The sequence below is a fragment of the Cervus elaphus genome, chromosome 14 (genome assembly GCF_910594005.1).
Source record: "Cervus elaphus chromosome 14, mCerEla1.1, whole genome shotgun sequence".
Lineage (NCBI taxonomy): Eukaryota > Metazoa > Chordata > Mammalia > Artiodactyla > Cervidae > Cervus > Cervus elaphus.
Genome location: NC_057828.1, coordinates 57,217,644 through 57,240,797, shown reverse-complemented (window position 1 = coordinate 57,240,797; position 23,154 = coordinate 57,217,644). Strand labels below are relative to the sequence as shown.

General features: G+C 38.7%; 1 non-coding gene across 1 annotated transcript; it reads right to left on the bottom strand.

Annotated features, from left to right (window-relative positions):
- Nucleotides 1–1,068: 1,068 nt before the first annotated feature.
- Nucleotides 1,069–1,170, bottom strand: LOC122708363. The gene has a single exon (XR_006345148.1). It is a non-coding gene; the product is annotated as a U6 spliceosomal RNA (small nuclear RNA).
- Between the last annotated feature and the right edge of the window lie 21,984 nt (nt 1,171–23,154).

The following is a 23,154-nucleotide window of genomic DNA, read 5'->3' as shown; positions in this document are numbered from 1 at the left end:
GTTCCACAGGTAGGTGATGTCATACAATATTTCTCCTTCTCTGGCTGACTTACTTCACTCAGCATGACAAACTGTAGGTCCATCCATGTTTCTGCAAATGGCATTATTTCATTCTTTTTAATGACTGAGCAATATTCCATTATATATATGTACCACATTTTCTTTATTCATTCCTCTGTTGATGAACATTTAGGTTGCTTCCATGTCTTGACTATTGTAAACAGTGCCACAGTGAACATTGGGGTGCATGTATCCTTTCAGATCATGTTTTTAGGAGCAGATAATTTTAAAAGGAAGGACAATAAGACCAAAAAAATACATTAAAATATTTAGCCTCACTAGTAACCAATAACAGTGAGATAATGTCTTCATAAAATTAATAAAAATTTAAAAAAACGATAATTCTTAGGGTTGTTGAGGGTAGAACTGTATAATCTCACAGGTGGCTAGTGGGAGCATAAAAGGTATGACTTTTCTGGGAAGCAAAACATAAGAAAAATCTCAAAAATGAGCCAAGCATCTGATGTAGAATTCTACTTCTAATATTTATTTTGGGGAAATAAACAGAAGGGATACAGTCCATAGGGTTGCAGAGTAAGACACAACTGAAGCAACTTAGCATGAATGTTTAAGGCTAGATATAAAATTTTAATAGTATTATTTACAAAACTGAAAATGTCCAAGAGTTAATTAATGAATGTGATGATATTTCTATCCATTAAGTGTGCAGTCATTTAAAATTATACCTATATGCATATACCTGGGAAGAAATTCATAATACTATTAATAAAGCAGGTTCTGAAATAGTATGTAGAGTTTGACCTCAAATTTTTTAAAATTTATAACTATAGACATGAATGCTTACCCCCCAAAAAGTCTAAAATGTTAGCAGTGACAGAATTATGGATACCTATTCTGTCTTCTGATATTTTCTATTTTTCTTTAATAAAGATGTACTATTTATGTAACAATATTTTAATAATTGAAGCATAATTGATATACAATATATTTGTTTTAGGTGTATATCATAGTAATTATGATCATTGAAAGGGTCACTGTGATAAGTCTAAAAATGTGGAATGCTTCACAAATTTGCTTCCTCACACAGGGGCCATTCTAATTTTCTCTGTATCATTCCAATTTTAGTGTAAATGCTGCCAAAGTAAGCACTGTAATAACATTTTAATGACTACCTTATGAACAGGAGTATTTTCACTCAATGTTTTCTCTCCAAAGGATGAAAAAATCAGAATGCAGAATTATGAGGATATCCAGAAGATGAAGCTGAATGAGAACTGCATCTTTTCAAGAGTCTAACTTTCAGGAGGAAAGTCTAACTATCAGGAAAAACCATGAAGAACTTTTATACATGCTCCAGAAATGATTAATTCAGCAAAGATTTTTTTTAGGTCATCATTTTATTCTATTTTTCAGGCTTAAAAAAAGTCTTCATCTGAAGAACTACACTTTCATAAATTTGGGGATATAGGATGAGATGGAGTGAGGAAATTCAAATATTTTATGTCAGCAACTTTACTTCTGTCAGTGTTTATCTCATCACCAAGGAAAAATGATTCACAATAGTCTTCAATCATCAGAAATATCTCAAGATTTCAAAAATACAGTAAGAACCATCATGTCCAACTCTTTGTGACCCTGTGGACTGTAGCCTACCAGGCTCCTCGGTCCATGGGATTCTTTAGGCAAGAATACTGGAATGGGTTGCCATTTCCTTCTCCAGGGGATCTTCCCCACCCAGGGATCGAACCCAGGTCTCCCGCATTGCAGGCAGACACTTTAACCTCTGAGCCACCAGGGAAGTCCATAAGAACCATCATACAGATGCTTTTATAGCACCTTTCAAAATGTTAACATCAAACAGCATCTGTAATAACCCTATGTTGTTGTGTTGTTAGTCGCTCAGTCGTGCCGGACTCTTTGTGACCCCATGGACTGTAGCCCACCAGGCTCCTCTGTCCATAGGACTTTCCAGCCAAGAATACTGGAGGGTGTTGCCATTTCCTTCTCCAGGGGATCTTCCTGACCCAGGGATCAGGCCCGGGTATCCTGTATCACAGGCAGATTCTTTACCACCTGAGCCACCCAGGGAAGCCCATATAAGCTATATCAAAGCAATGTGATTCATAGGTCATCATGAAATGCAGCTTTCCAAACTACACACAAAAGTGTCTGTTTTAGCCAAGGTTCTCAGTAGCAGTAGTTAGAAACCAATTCTCACTGATTTAAGCAGATCAATAGTGGATTAAAAGGATATTGGGTTATACTTCCATAATTTTTAAAAATTATATTGAGTGCCTCACAGAATTGCTAGGAAGGCTTGAAAAACTAAGCTTGAAGTCAAGCAGTAGGGATAAACCACCCACAGAACTGATTTGATGAACGAGTCGGCTAGAATAACCAACCATCCTTGTTTTCCTGGGGTTGGATGATTTCCAGAAATTCAGAGCTTTCCATGCTAAGACTGGGTAAGAGCTATGCAAGCTGTGAGAAGAGGGTCCTCCCCGCATCCTCTGACCCTAGCCAGTGCCAAGGACATCAGGCTAGACCACACAGTCTGCCTTTTGGCTACCTCTACACTGGAAATGGTAGATTGCAGTAATCTTTCCTGCCAGTAGATTAAGAGAGAGAGACTATTGCTTGTATCCTCAGGTTTGAGTTAAAAGTCCAGCAGAGATATCTGATTGAAAAGCCTGGGTCATAGGTCATATGCCTTTACCCTAGCTGCAAGGAAGGCAGAGAAAGATTATCTGACATCCTCCACTTCCACTATGGGAGACATCTTTGCTTACCACCAAGGTTTACACAGTGAGGAATTCTCTAAATACAGGAAAGCAGTGCAGGTGGCCCAAATAATGACCAATTCCCCTACAGAATCCAAATTATTAACATTTTTAGCTCTCCAACATTATTTGAGGACACTAAGGCAATCATTTGTCTTTTTTTTTTTTTTGTCTATCAATCGGCTGACTATATTGACAGGATTCTGATTGGTTACATGTTAAAGAAAACATACAATATAAAATACAGAAAAAGTTCATTCCATCCCTTCCCACTAACCCCCCCCTCCCCCCGTACGCACCCACCCTAAACACTCGTCATTGTGCTTTGGCCAGAACATGACTCAGAACCAAAGGTCAGGGGACCAAGGACGAGGCAGAAGGGGGCTGTGAGCAGTGGGCTGATGGCTGTGACAATAATGCGGTGATAATGCTGTGAGTCTCCCAGCTGTGAGTCAGTGGGTGAGAGAGGCCCTGCAGCCTGATGAGCAGCATTTGAGGGAAGAGCTGACCCTCCCTTCCCTGGCCCCTCCGGCCTTCCCTTCCACTCAGAACCAAGAACACTCCAAACACAGTAAGGATATGGATGCTCCTGCTGACATTGTAGTTTCTTTGATTTAAGCTAAGTTTTAAAAGTCAGACTAACAACATGTCACTGTAATACATCTTAATTACCTGATCACACAATAGTTTATGTCTGTTAAAAATTTTACAACTATATGACAAACATAATCCTATATTTAAGTTGTAAAAAGTTTAATTCTCTGATTTTTATCCACCACAATGGATTGTTTCCTTTTCATTATTGACTCAGGAGAAATCTTTTCTCTCTTTTGTTTTTAATATTTCTAGAGAAGACAAATATTTGCCAAGGAGAAATGGATTTGAATGGAAAACTTTTATCGAGGACAAATGTTAAGAACAGTAATGGACAATGTGTTCTGCATAACTCTTTGGCCTTCACTCTTACATTTGTTGTGGTCAAGTGACTTGAGCAAAGGATTTCAAGTCAGCGCTTGTGTATTTTTCGTAGCTGTTCATTTCTCTTGCAGAATGACCTGGAACAAACCCATTAAATGTTTTTGTCTTATCTTCATATACTGAACTATAAAAGTGAGAATGCCCATAATAAATCAAGGATACAGTTTTTACTGATCATAAACAACAAAACAACAGACTCAGAGCCTGGTCCTGCCTTTCATGGTGTAATTGTGCATTCTTGAGAGTATCACTTAAATTCTCACATGTCAATTTCTTTGATCTATAAATGATAATAATATCTACACTATTTCAATATATATATGAGAAAAAGATTTTTAAAAGTACAGAACAATAAGTGCAAAGTGTTATTATTGAATGACTCTTCCAGGATTTAGTCCTAAAAATGCAGAGTGCTTCCTTTGATTTTATCTGGAAAATATGTCTCTGAAAATCAATTTAAAATTACAGAAGCTAATAGATAAATCCTTTCACATTTATGGTTATCTTCTGCATGGTAGATTTTTAAGTGGTAATTATTAATTCTGTTTTCTTACACTTACTGTTTCCTAAACTCCATTTTTTCAAAAGCTTTCTGAATTATATTTACAGTCTCTGAAGTCCTGGGGATGCTCTTCTATGTTTTGTTTTCTTTTAACCTAAGATGTCCAAGATAAGATTGCATACAGGAGACAACCATTAATACAGGAAATAGTACCAGAATGATTCTACTTAAAATAATTGCCCCCTAATGGAAGTACAGACTGTAAACTCCATTTATACTGAGAAGAACAAATGGGGAGGAGGAGAATCTGTTGAAAGAGATTTGTTTGAAAAATATACCATATCTACTTTGTGAAATTACCAAGTGCCTAAGGACTAGAAAAGTACTCACATGCCCCCAATGAAGAGGCTCCTTTGTTTCCTTGATAGCTGGCCCTTTAAATAGTGTCTGGATAATCTCACATTGACTTTCTGGAGCTGTTGAATTTATAGATTAAAAATTGCTGATATAGGACAGCCATGTGATTAATCAAGATACCAGAAGTACAAGCAAGCAGGCAGGCAAGAGGCTTATTCTGGCAGCTTCATAACTGGGGCTCTTGGGTACGGAAAAAACATCTCAATCCCACTCCTTTACAGAAGTCCTTTCTATATCTCAGCCTTCGCTGTCTAAACCTAAATAGAATTCCTTTCTATTTTTAATCCCCTTTCAACATAGTGAAAGCAGAATTTACACACCAGATTTTGTCTTTTATCCATCAACACTTTAGTTGGAGACAAACTACACTGCCTGTTAATCTCAAGTGGGATAAACCCTTCTGACTTTTTTCTCACACCTACTTTAAGTGTGTTCATCACAAAAGTTTGGCTTAGGCAATTGGTTTGATTTGCAGAGATGGTACTGCCTATTTCTCTGGGTGACCTTGGGCGAGCTCTCAGATTATTTTCCTAGAGAATGTGATATAGTTAATAAAAAACTATAATATAATAAAGAACATGATCTGTCTTGCTGATGATAAAAATTTTTTGTTGGTTGATTTTTTTGATTGTGAGGCAGAGCCTAGATTTGCAGTGCTGAAGAGAGTAGATCCTATTTGTAGAGTTAAATATTCAACTCAGGATTGTTTATACCTAAGAGTATGAAGGAATTTGATTTACTTCTTCACGAGGCTAAAACATGCAAAACCCTACACATTAATACAAGTAGAATGCAGATGATGCCACACTATGTCCTGAAAGAACTATAAAGATGTATAAGAAATAATTCCTGATTACAAGGATATCACGGCCTAGTAATGACTTGCTACAATAACTTCTGACATATTTTAAAAGATTCAGTTCAGGGTCTTCCCCGGTGATCCAGTCACTAAGATTCCATCCGCCTACTGCAGGGAGCCCAGGTTCAATCCCTGGTCAGGGAACTAGATCCCACATGCTACAACTAAGAGTTCCCATGCCACAGCTAAAGATCCTGCATACTGCAATGAAGACCCAGCACAACCAAATAAATAAATAAAAGACTCAATTTAAAATACAATTGAGACTATTAACCATGTTCAAGGCATGGTAAAAAAATAATAATAATTAAAAAAATAATAATAATAATTACTACTGGAGTGTTCTAAATAATTTTTATGAAATGTGATTATCAATTAAATTTTTGTCTTTCTTTTATAAAAGTCAGTAAGTTTTACAGGGTATTTAAAACAGTAGAAGAGTCCTAAGTTCTTCCAACTATCATTCCCCTGTTTCCAAAGACAGTGACTTTCAACTCTAGGTAATTTTCTTCATATGAACTTCCATACTGCAAATAACATGCTTGTATTGCTGGTAGCTCAGACAGTGAATAATCCACCTGCAGTGCAAGAGACCTGGGTTTGATCCCTGGGTTGGGAATATCGCCTGGAGAAGGGAAAGGCTACCACTCCAATTTTCTTGCTGAGATCAGAGGAGCCTGGTGGGCTACAGCCCATGGAGTCTCAAAGAGTCAAATATGACTGAGTGACTTTCACTTTCACTATTGCTATACCATGTTCTTTCTGTTGTAGGAATTCTCTGTTGTCTTCATTCAGTTCACTTCAGTCATTCAGTCGTGTCTGACTCTGTGAGATCCCATGGACTGCAGTATACCAGGCTTCCCTGTCCATCACCAACTTCTGGAGCTTGCTCAAACTCAAGTCCATCGAGTCTGTGAGGCCATCCAACTGTCTCATCCTCTGTCGTCCCCTTATCCTCCTGCCTTCAATCTTTCCCAGCATCAGGGTCTTTTCCAGTGAGTCAGTTCTTCTCATCAGGTGGCTAAAGTATTGGAGTTTCAGCTTCAGCATTAGTCCTTCCAATAAATATTCAGACTGATTTCCTTTAGGATTGACTGATTTGATCTCCTTGTAGTCCAAGGGACTCTCAAGAGTCTTCTCTAACACCATAGGTCAAAAGCATCAATTCTTCAGCACTCAGCTTTCTATAAGGTCCAAATCTCACATCCATACATTACTACTGGAAAAACCATAGTTTTTTTTTTTTTAAACCATAGTTTTGACTATGTGGACTTTTGTTGATAAAGTAATGTCTCTGCTTTTTAATATGCTGTCTAGGTTGGTCACAGCTTTTCTTCCAATGAGCAAGCGATCTTTGAATTTCATGGCTGCAGACACCATCTGCAGTGATTTTTGGAGCCCCAAAACATAAAGTCTGTCATTGTTTCCATTGTTTCCACATCTATTTGCCATTAAGTGACAGGACCTGATGCTATGATCTTAGGTTTTTGAACGTTGAGTTTTAAGCCAGCTTTTTCATTCTCCTCTTTCACTTTCATCAAGTCTTCCCTCACTCTATCACAATTAAACAGATACACACACAATCAGTTCCCATTCCTCATCATCCCAATATAGTGATTAGATAAATGTATACTGTTTCTATTATGATTATATATGCTTTCAGAACAGTAGTCATTAGTGCCATTTTTGCAAAACGTTTTGCTTTCTCAAGAGTTGATAACTTCTATGTAAGTTTAGTTAATATTCTAATCCCTAATTCAATTAAACTATCAGTCAGGTACTTAAATTAATTAATGTATACCATCTCTTTCATCTTCCTAAATATTTCTATCCCCAGCCTCTGACCTACTCCAGCTAGGACTTGTTGCATAGCTAAGGTCCTAGGATCTCTCTTGGCAAACCTTGGAGACTTCTTCACTCCTCTTCTATGAAGATATCCTGATTGGAACACAACCTTCATTAAGTTTATGAGAAAGTATATATACATGGAAAATAAGGTTTTTGAGACCTTGCATGTTTGAAAATGCCTTTTCCCCCTTCTACTTGCATACTGAGTATAGAATTCTAGGTCGGAAATAATTTTCCTTCATGATTGTGAGGCCATTTCACTGATGCTTTCTGCTTCTAATATTGCTTCTGAAAAAGCAAAAGACATTCTGATTCTTGATTGTTTGTATGAAACCTCTCTCTCTCTTTTTTTGGAAGTTTATAAGATCCTCTCTTTTTCTCCAATGTAAACCCATGGTCATGTGTCTGGGTGGGGGTCTTTTTTTTCCATCCCTGATCATATATACCCTAGTGAGATTCTCCCATCTGAAAACTCATGGCTTTCAGTTCTAGGAAGTTTTTGTAAATTATCTTGTTAATGCCTTTCCAGTTGTTTTCTTATTTCTTTCTGTCAGGAACTCCTATTATTCAGTTGTAAGACCTCTTGGATTTGTTCTCTGGATTTTTTCCCCCTCTCTCTTATTTTCTAGCTCTTGCTCTTTTTTCTCTACTTTCTGAAAGATTTCCTTAATTGGATCTTCTAAGCTTTCTGTTGAGTTTTTCATGCTACCATGATTTTCATTTCAAAGAATAATTTTTGCTGTCTGAATATTGTTTTTATGTAGCATCTTGTTTCAGGAATGTAACATCTCTTTTATTTAAATTTTTTCTCCTTGCCTAGTTGCCATCTTCTCAAACTTTTTTTTTCTTTTCTTTTTTAAATATTCATTTTGGTTTTTATCTGTTTTATGATTTCTTCAACTTTATGGTATTAAATTGATTGTTTGCTCATGTAGGACACTAAAAGCTGATTGAAAGCTTTGAGCATATGTCAATTTCAAGTTTTAGTGTGAAATGATATGGCTGAATTGTTTGTTGTTTATTGAGGAATCCCTGAAGTATTATCTTTAGCTTTATTTATGGACTGTGATCCTCAGAGAAGGATCTTCCAACATCTTGCCTAGAAGGTCTAGGCCTGATTGCTGGTATTTTGGAGTCAACTGTGGTAACAGTACTTGCTCAGACACTCAGTCATGCCTGATTCTTTGCGACCTTATGGACTGTAGCCCACCAGGCTCCTCTGACCATGGGATTCTCCTGGCAAGAATACTGGAGTGGGTTGCCATTTCCTCCTCTAAGGGATCTTCCCAATCCAGGGATCAAACCTGTGTCTCTTATGTCTCCTGTATTGGCAGGCAGGTTCTTTACCATTGAGCCACCTGAGAAGCCAGTAAGAGGACTTACGATTCAGCATTCAGCATGCACTCACATTCTCCCATGTTCGGTACAGTACTCAACATTCAACTGTGACCGATGACCCTCAGACCGGAGACCTCACTGTTTTACCCTCTCCAAAGAAAAAGTCTATAGTCTTTTGTAGGGGGCAAGGAGTAGATAATCAATCGGCAGTGTGAACTGAGAAATAAAATCTAGTTGTGTATTTTATTGTCTTTCAACTAACATTCCTTTTAAAAAATTCCCCCTACTTTTATTTCCATTTAAAGAGATACCTAGCCTTGCTAATTCCTGGCATTTTAAGCATTTCTGCAGCACAAGTCAGTTTAGTTCTTGGCTTTCCTCCTGCTAGTTTAGTAAGCTACTTTCAATGGACTCCTCTCAGTAACCACCAATCTATATCTATCTGCTTCATAGCAGACAAAATGTCATTAATTTTGTTTACTCTCCTGTTTTCTAGATTGTTGGTTTATGGCCTTATATTTTTTTAAAAGCTAGTTTTACTGAAGTTTCAGGAGGGAGCAAAATTAGGTGTATGTGCTCCCTTTTACTGAGAAACCCCCATTTATTTTTTTTACTGGGAGACTAGTGAATCAAAGGAACTTAATCCAAACCAGAATCATCAGAGAGGCACCATCAAAAGCTAACATAGCTCTCCTCTTGTTCCAGTAGGAGCTTATGAAGAGAAGAAAATGGCATGTTGCTCCACACAAAAAATAAAGACCCATTAAAATATGGGTAGGGTGAAGCATAACTAATCAATGACGTATTTCCTTCTACAATATTGATTTAGGCTGTACCATTGGTTAAAAATTAATACCTGGTTTTTATTAATAAACTTCATTTTTAGAGCAGTTATAAGCTTACAGAAAAATTACACAGAAAGGACAGAGTTCCCAAATACCCTTCTCTACGCCCACAGCTTCTCTGCTATTAATGTCTTGCATTAGTGGACAACATTGTTACAATTGATGAACCAATATCAATGTGCTATTAAAGTCCATGGTTTCCTCTAGGGTTCATTCTTTGTGGGTTTTTTTGTTTGTTTTGAAAAGTGCAGCATCATGTATCCAGCACTATAGTGTCATACAAAACAGTTTTGGCGCCATAAAACACCCTTGCATCACCTATTCAATCCTTCTTTTTTTCCTCTCTTCAAATCACTCACAACCACTGATCATTTTACTGTCTCCACAGTTTAGCCTTTTCAAGAATGTCATATTGTTGATAGTATACAGTATGCAGCCTTTTTATACAGACTTCTTTCACTTAACAATGTGAAACAACATTTAAGGTTTTTCATATCTTTTTGTGACTTGATAGCTTATGTCTTTTTATCACTGCAAAGTAATCCACTGTATGGATGTACTACAGTTTGTTTATCCACTCACCTAGCAAAGAACATCTTGGTTGCTTCCAAGTAGTAGGAATTATGAATAAAGCTGCTATAAACATTTATGTATGTGTTCTTTTGTGGACATGAATTTTCAACTTATCTGGGTAAATACCTAGGGCAACATTTCTGAATTAGATGGTAACATTTTGTTGTAGACTGTCTTCCAAAGGGGTTGTGCTAGTTTGTATTCCCATCAGAAATAAATGAGGGTTCCTATTGTTCCTCATCCTCGTCAGCATTTGGTGTTGACAGTATTTGGAATTTTACCCACTCCAATGGATATGTAGTAGGAAATCACTTTTGTTTTAATTTGCAGTGCCCTAGTGACATATAATGTTGAGCATCTCTTCACACATGGTTATTATATGTATATCTTCTTTGGTGAGATGTCTGGTCAGATCTTTTGCCCATTTTTAAATTGGGTTGTGGGACTTCCCTAGCAGTCTAGTGGTTAGGACCGCACACTTCTACTGCAGGGGTTATGGGTTTGAGCCCTGGTTAGGGAACTAAGATCCCACATGCCACAGGGCAACTAAGCAAGGCAATGAAGATTCTGTGTTATGCAACTAAGACCCGATGCAACCAAATATATTAATTAATTTTAAAAAAAAGAAGAAGAAGAATGGGGAGAGGTTCCATGAGTAATTTAACCAGTCCCTGAACTAATAAAATCAGCATGCCTACAATCATACTGTGGAAATATAAAAAAGGTCATCTGAACAGTAGACTCCATATGCTCCATTGACATGAAAACAAAAGACTCTCATTCCTTTTTACCACCACTCCCAAATTTCCCAGCATGACTTCTGTGGCATCAAGCAACATTTAATATCGAGGTGAGGCTTCAAGTATACTACTTCAAAATAAATGGCTCAAGCTTGGGGCATTTTATCAAATGGAGAGGTTATGGAAGATTTATCCAGTAAATTAAATCTCTGTGAGTATGAGGTTTTTCCAAGTAGAGACATTACTAAAGAAAACAACATCCAGACTTCCCTGGTGGTCAGTGGATAAGCCTCCACCTGCCAATGTAGGTTCCAACCCTGGTCCGGAAAGAACCCACATACTGTGGAGAAAGCCTGTGTGTGCCACAACTGCTGAAGCCTGAATGCCCTAAGCCTGTGCTCCACCACAAGAGAAGCCACTGCAACGAGAATCCTGCCCAACACAACTAGAGAGTAGCCCCCACTTGCTGCAACTAGAGAAAGCCCATGTGCAGTAATGAAGATCCAATACAACTAAAAATAATAAATTAATTAAATTAATTTTTAAAAATCTCATCTCAAATTGGGAGATAAATTGCATGATCATTCTACTTACAAGGGAAGTGAAAACAGTGCTCAAGAGTTCTCCAGAAAACCCTATTCTTACTCATGTAGGCTACAAGAGTCCCCATCCTTAAAAAGGAAAGAAGAGAGAGGTCATACAATTCGGTTAAACATTTATACATGCATTAATAACAGAACTTCCTGAAATCGGAGAGGCTAGAGCCATTGTTGCTCCAATAGCCATCAGAGGCATTTTAAGCTATCAAATGGCTTTTAAACTAGATTATCTCATATCTCCCTGCTCACTTTCACACTGCCTGGAAAGTCCCTCTGAATATAGAAGTTTTTCTCTGGTCTTTGAGAAAATTTCCATGCTCCAAAGAGCCAAATAACCTGCTACAGGAAGATCCCTAGATATTTAGATGATCTAATAGTTTATGTTTAGAACTAGGTCACAACATTCTTTTTTTCCCATTCAGTTCCTCCTTCCTGTTACTATTTTGAATATTAAATAGAGTCCTCACTGAGAGGAACTGCCTAGTTTTAAGGCAGAAAAAGTCAATCAACAATTTCTGAGCAACCTCTATGTAGGTCCTTAGGTATGTTGTCTTTGGGTACAAAAGCTCACAATATAGTCAAACAATAGATACATTAAATAATTGCTTTAAAATGCCATATTACACAAATAGTATTGTGGAAGTACAAAATAACCCAATGATTTATGCAGTTTAGAAATTAAGCACAAAAAGAATTAAAGAAAAGGGAGCTGAATGTCTTAATAAGTATTGGAAGAGCTTTGGTTAAAAGGACAGATTCTCTATGTGTGTATGTGTGTGTGTCTTTGTGTGTGTGTGTGTGTTGGTAGTAAAGTAATGAGAATATCTTTGAAGTACTCAGATTAAAATAGTACCTCTCAAGTTAAATTGTAGTTATCATGTTGACATTTTGGAAAAAAAAAAAGGAATGATGAGAAGCAGAGTTGTACTATTCATAAACTCTAGCTATCATAAATCTAGCACTATTTAAAAAAATACAGGAAGGAAAAAAAATACAGGAAGGAACCATGGTAGGAAAGAGACATAAGATATTATTTTTTTAAGATATTATTTTTTAAGGCAGATTAAGAAAACCAACTAGATCTTTTTTTTTTAAACTAGATCTTTTATAAACTAAAAAATACCATAATTGACATAAAAAACCCAAGGGAAAATTACTTAAGCTAGCTGATGATCATTTATAAAAAGAGCTTCATGACTGTGTCAAAGGATTGTTTGATAAATGTAAAAGAAATGTAAATCTGAATTATTGGTTCTAGACAATAGAAATCAACTCTGGCTGATTCAAATAGAAAAAGAATTTATGGATATTGGATAACTTATAGAATCTACCGGAGAACCAGACCCTTAGGCTACCTAACCTTAAATGATGTTCATAATAACATTTCAGGACTGACACAGGAAGGGCACCATTCCTCCTAACAGAAAGCAGCGTCTGCAACAACCCGCACCACCCAATACCACAAATATAAGACACTGTATCACCAAAAGACATGCTTCCACTCTGCTCCAGGGAGTGGATCTTTCAGCAACTTCCTCTGAGTTCCTCATAGTCTCAGCTACCACTACCACCTGCTAAATGTTTCAGGAGAGTGGCTCTGACTGGTGCTGGAAGAGCAGGCATCTGGAATAGTCAGCTTCTCTAACATAAGGCAGAAACCCTATATATTACAAGCATTAGTCGTTCAGTCATGTTCTACTCTCTGCGACCCCATGGACTGTAGCCCATCAGGCTCCTCTGTCCATAGGATTCTTCAGGCAAGAATACTGGAGTAGGTTGCCATTTCCTTCTCCAGGGAATCTTCCTGACCCAGAGATCCATTGCAGGCAGATTCTTTACCATCTGAGCCACCAGGCAAGCCCATCCATATTACAAAAGAGCTTCAAATACTAGGCAGTCAAAAGGAAAAAAGCCAGTGTCACTGTAATTTACTCTGTAACTGCCCAATAGAAGCAAACACACTTCTTCCTATTGTTATACAACTAATTACTTCTGCTCAATAATACTGTAACATATCCTTCAACAAATGGAAACCTGTTCTCTATCACCCCCAAATGGGGACATCATCAGTTGGTTCAGGGGATGGTTAACTATTATCATAAGCTCTTCTTGTTAGTAAAGTTGTATTGGAACACAGTCATTCCCACTTGTTACATATCATCTATGGCTGCTTTTGTTCTATATTGTCAAAGTTGAACAGTGGTAAGAGACTGTATGTCTCACAAAGTCTAAAATATTTCCTATCAGACCATTTACAGAAACAGTTTACCAACCATTGAATTAGTTCATTCAGCTCCAAGTCCACAGTTTCTGAGTAATATCTATTATTCCTTTAATCATATCATTATCCCACCACAATATTCTAACCTCCAGACTAAATTATAACAACAAATACCAACTACAAATCCAGTATAAAATGGTGGGGAAAATAGAAAACATTTTTTAAAATCTTCAAAGATAAATTTATACTTTATTACTTAATTCAACAGTTGTTTATTGAATACTTACCATGTGTACTCTTCCATATACTGGAGTTACAGTTGTGAATAAACATTATTAGGAGTGACAAGCAATAAATATCATTTAGATAGTGATGAGAAGAAAAATAAAATGGTGGAGGGAGGAAATATATGGAAGAGGAATAGAGCTGCAATTTTAGGCAGGGTAACCAAAGACAGCCTTTTTGAGAAGCTGACTTTGAATAAAGACCTAAAAGAGATGATGAGATGAGATATGAGATATGCAGGTATATGGGGAAGATCAACTGAGATAAGGGGAACAAAATGCATTGAAGTTCTAAGGAAAAAAACCAGTGATGGAGAGAGTAGTAGAATATGAGATCAAAAGAGGGCAGACTGCAATGTTCAATGTTCACTGCAATACTATTTACAATAGCCAGGACATGGAAGCAACCTAGATGTCCATCGACAGATGAATGAATAAAGAAGTTGTCATATGTTTATACAAAGGACTATCACTCAGCCATAAAAAGGAATGTGTTTGAGAGTTCTAGTGAGGTGGATGAAACTAGAGCCTGTTATATAGAGTGAAGTAAGCCAGAAAGAGAAAAACAAATACTGCATATGAACACATATATATGGAATTTAGCAAGGAGATCAAACCAGTCAATCCTAAAGGAAATCAATCCTGAATTTCACTGGAATGACTGATACTGAAGCTGAAGCTCCAATAGTTTGGCCACCTGATGAAAAGAGCCAACTCATTAGAAAAGACTCTGATGCTGGGAAAGATTGAAGGTAGGAGGAGAAGGGGAGAACAGAGGATAAGATGGTTGGATGGCATCACTGACTCAATGGACATGAGTTGGAGCACGCTCCAGAAGATGCTTGAGATCTCTCAAGGACAGGGAAGCCTGTCATGCCAGTCCATGAGGTTGCAGAGTTGGACATGACCTGAGCAACTGAACAGCAACAATAGAATCTAGAAAAATGGTACTGATGAACCTATTTGCAGGGCAGGAATAAAGATGCAGAAATAGAGAACAAACTTGTGGATACAGTAGGGGGAGGAGAGGGTGGGACAAATTGAGAGAGTAGCACTGAAACATATACACTACCATATGTAAAATAGATGGCCAGTAGGAATTTGCTGGATAAGAGAGAGCTCAACCTGGTGCTCTGTCACAGCCTAGAGGGGTGGGATGGGGTATGGGGGTGAGAGAAAGGTTTAAGAGAGAGGGGATGTGTGTATACTTATGACTGATTCATGTTGTTGTATAACAGAAGCCAATAGAACATCATAAAACAATTATCCTCCAATTAAAAAGTAATACAAATTTTGAAAAAAAAATTAAAAAGGAGACAGATGATGTAGAGTCAAAAAGTTATTATAAAAATTTTAACTTTCTCTGATGTGACACAGCAGAGGAGAAAATACAGATCTATGCTGCAGTCTTTTCCCTGAAAATGGTTATAAGAGCATACGAGATATCTATGAACTTAATTCTCAGAGAAAGACGGCACATTCCCTTTGCCTTTAGCAAGATAGTCACCAAATAGTCATCCTTCATTCCTGAAAGATATGAATCTTTGGTGGTCCTGCCTGCATAATCTCCTACAGTCTTCCATCACCTTATACCTCTGAATATGTCAATAACAGAAGCCCCAATAGATGGTCTCCATCTATAACATTCCTGCCCCCTTTTTTGGAGCAGCAACCCTATTTTCCCGATATCCAAAATCAGTTACCTCAATAAATCATAATATCCCCCTTTTTTTGGTCAACTGGACCAATTGATCAGATAAAATGATCAGATAAAATTATTAAATTGCTCTTGTATTCCCTGTAGAAGCATTCTTCTCTTGCTTTCTTAGATTAACAAATAATCAACGCTCAGAGCTGCAGGTCCAGGAAACGAAAACATTTGAGGAGACTATTATGCATTCATTTAGAAGACATTTATCAAAACTGGCATGGACTCTTTAAAACTATCAATGTTATAAAGTAAAAACAAAGTAGCTGGGGAACCATTCTAGACTTCAAAATGTTGAGACATGACTACTAAGTGCAATGCATGATCCTTGATTGGCTGTTGTGTCAAACTTTTTTAAAAAGCTATAAAAATATTACTGAGACAGTCATGTCAGACTCTTTGTGACCCCATGGAACTCTCCAGGCCAGAATACTGGAGTGAGGAGCCTTTTCCTTCCCCAGGGGATCTTCCCAACCCAGGGACTGAACCCAGGTCTCCCACATTGCAGGCAGATTCTTTACCAGCTGAGCCAGAAGGGAAGCCCATTCCAAATGTTGAGACATGACTACTAAGTGCGATGCATAACCCTTGACTGGCTGTTGTGTCAAACTTTCTTAAAAAGCTATAAAAATATTATTGGAACATTTGAGAAAATTAAAAAATAGACTGGATATATACACAAATGTGAATTATCCTGAGTGTGATATGGTTATGTACTATATATATCATAACTGATGAATGTTGAATTATTTAGGAATGGAGTATAATGATGCCTGCAACTTACTCTCAAAGGAACAGCAACAACAACAAAAATGTATGTGTGTGTACATTCACAGTGCAACTGAAAGAGAAATAAAGCAAATGTAGCAAAATGTTAACAGTTAGTGAATCTAGGTATTCATGAGATCACTCAACAAACACTTGGGTGGATGGGAAAAGAGTATCAGACATTTTGTCTACCTGATTATTGAGATCTTCCTCTGAAATGGGCATTTTTTTAGTGAGCATTCTCATGGGACATAAATATTCTAATACCCTGGGCCCACACTAAGAAATGTGCCCTCATACTGTTTTTCTAAAACTTCTTGTAGGCCACTCTTCAATTATTTTACTTCCAAGTCTCTGCCCATACATCAAAACGATGAGTTATTGCCCATGAATCAGTGGACAGATTTACCTTATGACATCTTCTTTTCTAGCTGAAGTGAACAATGCAATTTCCTGCTTAAAATTTAATTGATGAGGGGTAGGAGGGGCTGTCTCTTCCATGGCCCTTCACAATCACCTCTCCATGGAGCTATAGTCTGATCCTCCTCCCTAAAATCCAGGCTCATATATTCATGGCATGTGGAATCTTCCTGCACCAGGGATCGAACCACATCCCCTGCATTGTCAGTTGGATTCTTACTCACTATACCACGAGGGAAGTCCTACATGTTGTTTGTAAAGAAACCGCCTGTGGCTTGCTATATTGATCCTGAGTACATATTGATCCCTGGTGGATACTGAGTGCATGATCATGAGATACCTGTATCCATCAAAAACTTAATATTATCTAACTACACACAAAGTAAAGCATCAAAACATCATAATCAAGTGGAAGAAACAGAAACAGTGGAAGAAACAGGACTACAGCCAAGCAGATCTAAAAGTCACAAGGAAGTTACACATGTAGTTTTGTCACACCTCCAGCATGGTTTTTTCTGACTTCACTGCCATGCCTCCCACATCCCACTCCTGTGGCTTCCCACTTCTATTTGCTTCTGATCACTTGCTTGAAAAAAGGGGGCGGGAATCTAACAAGTTCATAGAAAGTGCTGTACAATATAGTAGCTCTTAAAAAAAAAAAAAAAATAGTAGCTCTTGCCCTAAAAGGACTTCTGTGTGTGCAATATAGTAGCTCTGGCCCTAAAAGGACTTCTGTGATATTTGGCTTCATTTAGGTGAACCCTGAAGGACAGTGGGAAAGAAATATCCCCCTGTGGCAAAAAACTTAAGAACGATAACTTAGAGGATATTCTGCTCCATGCAACTGAAAACATTTTATATGATATGAATTTTCCATATAGCATTGCTGCAGACAAAAGAGCTCTGTGAGTCCATAGTATGACATCCATCGGATTTATAAATCTTATCTGGCATCTCATCACCCAGAAGCAGTTGGTACTGATCTTATAAAACAGTGACATGGCTATTAAAAACACAGTTACTGAGTTTGCCAACTGGGGAATGATGCTATATCGAGGTGTGAAGTTGGCATGGTCCTACACAATGTGATAAATGCTCTAAACCTCTGATTAGTATACGATGCCCTAGGAATTCCCTGCAGGTCCAGTGGTTAGAACTCTGTGTTTTCACTGCCAAGGGTTCCAGTTCAATCCCTGGTTGCAAACTAAGATCCTACAAGCTGTGCAGTGTGGCCTACATATGTGTGTGTGTGTGTGCTTAGTCGCTCAGTCATGTCTGACTCTTTGCAACCCCATGGACTGTAGCCCACCAGGCTCCTCTGTCCATGGGGAGTGTCCAGGCAAGAATACTGGACTGGGTTGCCATGCCCTCCTCCAGGGGATCCTCCCAGCCCAAGGACTGAACCCAGGTCTCCCGCATTGCAGGTAGATTCTTCACCCTCTGAGCCCCCAGGGATGCCCACATATGTTTATTTTTTCTGTCTCCAGTCTCCAGGACTGGAGACAGCAGTTCGACAGTCAGCAGGTATCAAATGTAAAGGTGTACGAGAGGATTAATCCTCTGAAGGAGAGTGCAGACTAAACAACCAGCCAAAGACCATGCCATGGGAAATCCCACAATCAGAGGCTTGATGGGATGAGAACAGACAGATGTGCAACTGTAATAAAAATCAATGAGGCATTTCTAGTTTTAAGTGGTATTTGGCAGCTCCTGACTCAGTCTCTCCCAAATGCTGCCTAAAACACAAAAAAAGACAAAGAAAAATGATAAAATTTACACTAACGCAGAGCATGAAGACGGACAGGCAGCTTATTACCAAGAGGAATTACCCGAATTTATGAGGTCAGTGGAGTTGAATTCAGAAAAAGAGTTGGTGGCATGCCCACATTCTGCTTCATGCTTCAGAGCAGATCCAACCATGTAGAAAAAGGTAGGATGTCTGAGCATCCCTCTCCCATTGTCGGCTTGCTGACCCAGAAAGCCAGGATCCATACAGAGCTGCAAACTGAGCCATCAACCTTCTTTTGCCTCCAAAATCCCAAATCATGCTTTCTGGTTATAATACTATTAGAGGCTAGCATCTTTCTCTGTATGTCTGAAGACAGCAACTTCCAAAGTTCATTGGGGAAGGATAGGGTAGGAATGGAGAAGCAGGTAGTGGTCCACTGTGCCCTGGCAGATTTGTCTGTATGAACAAAGTCTATAGACAGAGTTCTGGTCGTAACGTTTTCTGAGCTGATAGCAGATCATGAATTCCACTGGTTTGTTTTGTCAAAGAGTCAGTTAGTTCCTATCGCTCAGGCAGTACATAAATAACATTAGGCTCACAGTGTTCCATCACTATAAAGCAGAGCCAGGTAAGAAGAAGCACTGGGAATGGCCCTGGCCATGGGCATACCAATCTGGGCTCTAGCTAAAGATCTAAGTCAAAGTGTCTTAGTCACTCAGTCACATCTGACTCTCTGCAACTCCATGGACTGTATCCTGCCAGACTACTCTGTACATGGAATTCTCCAGGCAAGAATACTGGAGAGGGTGGCCATTCCCTTCTCCAGGAGATCTTCCCAACCTAGGGATAGAACCTGGGTTTCCTGCATTGCAAGTGGATTCTTTACCATGTGAGACACCAGGGAAGCCCCAAAGATCTAAGAGTAGAGCCAAAGGAAATCCATACTTCCTCCTATATGAATGGTATATGGTTGAGGATGAGAAAATAAAGAGTGGGAAAAACTTTCCAAATAGACTTAAGGTCTTCATAATTCCCACCAAATCTAGCACTATGAAAAGCTATCACATGCTCATGTGTTTTATTTCCTCAGGTTAGCATTCCTGGCTTTGTCTTCAGAACCTACTAGTTAGGTCAATATTTTTTTTTTCAATCATTATTTATTTATTTATTTTATTTTTGGCTGTGCTGGGTCTTGGTGTCTGCCTGCAGGCTTTCTTTAGTTGCAGTGAGCAGGGGCTACTTTTTGTCATGGTGCCTGGGCTTCTCTTGTGGTGGCTTCTCTTGTTGTGAAGCACAGACTCTAGGGGTGTGGGCTTTAGTAATTGCAGTTCACAGGCTTAGTTACTCCATGGCATGTGGAATCCTCCTGGACCAGGGATCGAACACATGTCCCCAACACTGGCAGGCAAATTCTTATCTACTGTACTACCAGGGAAGTCCACTAAGGTCAATCTTCTCTGATAATCTTTGAAGAAGAACCAGTTCTTGGTTTACCTTCCCTTACAGATTTCACATTTCAGATTACTGTCTACTTTTCAAGATTGCCAGGGATTGACCTGGGTCTCCTGCATTACAAGTGGATTTTTTACCTCTGAGCCACCAGGGAAGCCCAAGCATTGAGTAGACTAAAACAGATTACTTCAAAGTGACCAAAATCAGGTAGTCTTCATTCAGAGTTTCCACTGTAACAGAGTTTGGAATAAATCTGCAGTGATTCCCTCATAGCTGTCGGTAAAGAATCTGCCTGCAATGCAGGAGATCTGGGTTTGATTCCTGGGTCGGAAAGATCCCCTGGAGAAGGAAATGGCAACCCACTCCAGTATTCTTGCCTGGAGAATCCCATGTACAGAGGAACCTGGTGGGCTACAGTCCATGAGGTCTCAAGAGTCAGACACAATTTAGGGACTAAACCAACACCACCACCATCACTGTAACAGAGTTGGTAACAAATTTGCAGGGATAAAATTTGAAATCCAAGCTATGGTTTAAGTATGAACCAAGCATGAACCACTGTGTTTATGTGTGATGTTAAGAGAAAAATGACAGGCTTCGGAATACCATTCATGTTCATTTCTTTAAAGAAATTTTAAGTATATATTCAACTAAGTAAGAAAGAAATAAAAATAGGAATTCCAAATGAGGAAGCTGTGCTGTAAAATATGGGCAGTGGACATTAAAGCCCATTAAACATTATTCATTCATTTAATTAATAAGTATTTATTGAGCTGTTACTATGTAATAAGCATTGGAAATGCAACAGTGAGCAGGACTTGTCCAGGAACTTGTAGGAAATAGAAAAAGAAAATTCAACAAGTAACCACAATCATGTGTGGCAATGAAGCATATGGTAGAGGGGGCTAGCCTATTTTAGGGGTCAAAGAGGACAAACCAGAGGTGAAAATTTTTTTTTTAATTAATTAATTTATTTATTTTTTCAGTGGGTTTTGTCATACATTGACATGAATCAGCAATAGATTTACACGTATTCCCCATCCCGATCCCCCCTCCCACCTCCCTCTCCACCCGATTCCTCTGGGTCTTCCCAGTGCACCAGGCTCGAGCACTTGTCTCATGCATCCCACCTGGGCTGGTGACCTGTTTCACCATAGATAATATACATGCTGTTCTTTCTCAACATCCCACCCTCACCTTCTCCCACAGAGTTCAAAAGTCTGTTCTGTACTTCTGTGTCTCTTTTTCTGTTTTGCATATAGGGTTGTCATTACCATCTTTCTAAATTCCATATATATGTGTTAGTATTTTAATCAAGACCTAAAAGATTGCTAAGAATTAACCAGGCAAACAAGAAGAGGGGACAGTGTTCTAGAAAAAATAAAGAGCTCTTATTAGCCTCAGAAGCAATAGAGGACACTTGAAGAACAGAAACATGTTCACTTGAGAACTCTTTGGCAGTCCAGTGGTTAGGACTCTGCACTTTACAGCCAAGGGTGCAGGTTCAATCCCTGGTCAGGGAACTAAGACCCCACAAGCTGCCCCATACAGTCAAAAAATAAAACAAAACATGTTCACTGTAGCTGGAACTTGGACACCAGGCTAGACAAATAGTCTGTGCCTGGATAATGACTCAGTTCAGTTCAGTCGCTCAGTCATGTCCGACTCTTTGCAACCCCATGGACTGCAGTATGCCAGGCCTCCCTGTCCATCACCAACTGCTGGAGTTTACTCAAACTCATGTCCATCAAGTTGGTAATGCCATCCAACCATCTCATCCTCTGTTGTCCCCTTCTCCTCCCACCTTCAATCTTTCCCAGCACCAGGGTCTTTTCCAATGAGTCCATTCTTCACAGCAGGTGGCCAAAGGATTGGAGTTTCAGCTTCAGCATCAGTCCTTCCAGTGAACACCCAGGACTGATCTCCTTTAGGATAGACTGGTTGGATCTCCTTGCAGTCCAAGGGACTCTCAAGAGTCTTCTCCAACACCACAGTTCAAAAGCATCAATTCTTCAGTGTTCAGTTTTCTTTATAGTCCAACTGTCACATCCATACATGACTACTGGAAAAACCATAGCTTTGACTAGACAGACCTTTGTTGGCAAAGTAATGTCTCTGCTTTTGAATATGCTGTCTAGGTTGGTCATAGCTTTCCTTCCAAGGAGTGTCTTTTAATTTCATGTCTGCAATCACCATCTGCAGTGATTTTGGAGCCCCCAAAAATAAAGTCAGTCACTGTTTCCACTGTTTCCCCATCTATTTGCCGTGAAGTGATGGGACCAGATGCCATGATCTTAGCTTTCTGAATGTTGAGTTTTAAGCCAACTTTTTCACTCTCCTGTTTCCTTTTCAAGAGACTCTTTTGTTCTTCTTCACTTTCTGCCATAAAGGTGGTGTCATTTGCATATCTGGGGTTACTGATATTTCTCCTGGCAATCTTGATTCCAGCTTGTGCTTCATCCAGCCCAGGGCTTCTTATGATGTACTCTGCATATAAGTTAAATAAGCAGGATGACAATATACAGCCTTGACATACTCCTTTCCCTATTTGGAACTAGTCTGCTGTTCCATGTCCAGTTCTAACCGTTGCTTCCTGACCTGCATATAGATTTCTCAGGAGGTAGGTAACGTGGTCTGGTATTCCCATCTTTTGAAGAATTTTCCAATTTGTTGTGATTCACACAGTCAAAGGCTTTGGTGTAGTCAATAAAGCAGATGTTTTTCTGGAACATCTTTTGTTCCAGATAGATTTTGGTTAATTGATCTCTGGTTCCTCTGCCCTTTATAAATCCAGCTTGAACATCTGGAAGCTCACGGTTCATGTATTGCTGAAGCCTGGTATGGAGAATTTTGAGCATTACTTTGCTGGCGTGTGAGATGAGTGCAGTTGTGTGGTAGTTTGAGCATTCTTTGGCATTGCCTTTCTTTGGGATTGGAATGAAAACTGACCTCTTTTCCAGTCCTGTGGCCACTGATGAGTTTTCCAAATTTGCTGGTATATTGAATGCAGCACTTTCACAGCATCATCTTTTAGTATTTTAAATAGCTCAACTGGAATTCCATCGCTTCCAC